Genomic DNA, 1,741 nt, shown 5'->3' with positions numbered 1-1,741 from the left:
CACCTCGCGGGGGGTGGCTCACCCCCCTGCGAGGTGGCTCCCAATAGCCAAGGGGGGGAGAGGGGGTGGCTATTGGTCCCCACCTCGCGGGGGGTGGCTCACCCCCCTGCGAGGTGGCTCCCAATAGCCAAGGGGGGGAGAGGGGGTGGCTATTGGTCCCCACCTCGCGGGGGGTGGCTCACCCCCCTGCGAGGTGGCTCCCAATAGCCAAGGGGGGGAGAGGGGGTGGCTATTGGTCCCCACCTCGCGGGGGGTGGCTCACCCCCCTGCGAGGTGGCTCCCAATAGCCAAGGGGGGGAGAGGGGGTGGCTATTGGTCCCCACCTCGCGGGGGGTGGCTCACCCCCCTGCGAGGTGGCTCCCAATAGCCAAGGGGGGGAGAGGGGGTGGCTATTGGTCCCCACCTCGCGGGGGGTGGCTCACCCCCCTGCGAGGTGGCTCCCAATAGCCAAGGGGGGGAGAGGGGGTGGCTATTGGTCCCCACCTCGCGGGGGGTGGCTCACCCCCCTGCGAGGTGGCTCCCAATAGCCAAGGGGGGGAGAGGGGGTGGCTATTGGTCCCCACCTCGCGGGGGGTGGCTCACCCCCCTGCGAGGTGGCTCCCAATAGCCAAGGGGGGAGAGGGGGTGGCTATTGGTCCCCACCTCGCGGGGGGTGGCTCACCCCCCTGCGAGGTGGCTCCCAATAGCCAAGGGGGGGAGAGGGGGTGGCTATTGGTCCCCACCTCGCGGGGGGTGGCTCACCCCCCTGCGAGGTGGCTCCCAATAGCCAAGGGGGGGAGAGGGGGTGGCTATTGGTCCCCACCTCGCGGGGGGTGGCTCACCCCCCTGCGAGGTGGCTCCCAATAGCCAAGGGGGGGAGAGGGGGTGGCTATTGGTCCCCACCTCGCGGGGGGTGGCTCACCCCCCTGCGAGGTGGCTCCCAATAGCCAAGGGGGGGAGAGGGGGTGGCTATTGGTCCCCACCTCGCGGGGGGTGGCTCACCCCCCTGCGAGGTGGCTCCCAATAGCCAAGGGGGGGAGAGGGGGTGGCTATTGGTCCCCACCTCGCGGGGGGTGGCTCACCCCCCTGCGAGGTGGCTCCCAATAGCCAAGGGGGGGAGAGGGGGTGGCTATTGGTCCCCACCTCGCGGGGGGTGGCTCACCCCCCTGCGAGGTGGCTCCCAATAGCCAAGGGGGGGAGAGGGGGTGGCTATTGGTCCCCACCTCGCGGGGGGTGGCTCACCCCCCTGCGAGGTGGCTCCCAATAGCCAAGGGGGGGAGAGGGGGTGGCTATTGGTCCCCACCTCGCGGGGGGTGGCTCACCCCCCTGCGAGGTGGCTCCCAATAGCCAAGGGGGGGAGAGGGGGTGGCTATTGGTCCCCACCTCGCGGGGGGTGGCTCACCCCCCTGCGAGGTGGCTCCCAATAGCCAAGGGGGGGAGAGGGGGTGGCTATTGGTCCCCACCTCGCGGGGGGTGGCTCACCCCCCTGCGAGGTGGCTCCCAATAGCCAAGGGGGGGAGAGGGGGTGGCTATTGGTCCCCACCTCGCGGGGGGTGGCTCACCCCCCTGCGAGGTGGCTCCCAATAGCCAAGGGGGGGAGAGGGGGTGGCTATTGGTCCCCACCTCGCGGGGGGTGGCTCACCCCCCTGCGAGGTGGCTCCCAATAGCCAAGGGGGGGAGAGGGGGTGGCTATTGGTCCCCACCTCGCGGGGGGTGGCTCACCCCCCTGCGAGGTGGCTCCCAATAGCCAAGGGGGGGAGAG

This window comes from Macaca mulatta, chromosome 2 (genome assembly GCF_049350105.2).
Source record: "Macaca mulatta isolate MMU2019108-1 chromosome 2, T2T-MMU8v2.0, whole genome shotgun sequence".
Classification (NCBI taxonomy): domain Eukaryota; kingdom Metazoa; phylum Chordata; class Mammalia; order Primates; family Cercopithecidae; genus Macaca; species Macaca mulatta.
Note: the sequence above shows the minus strand (reverse complement) of the source record.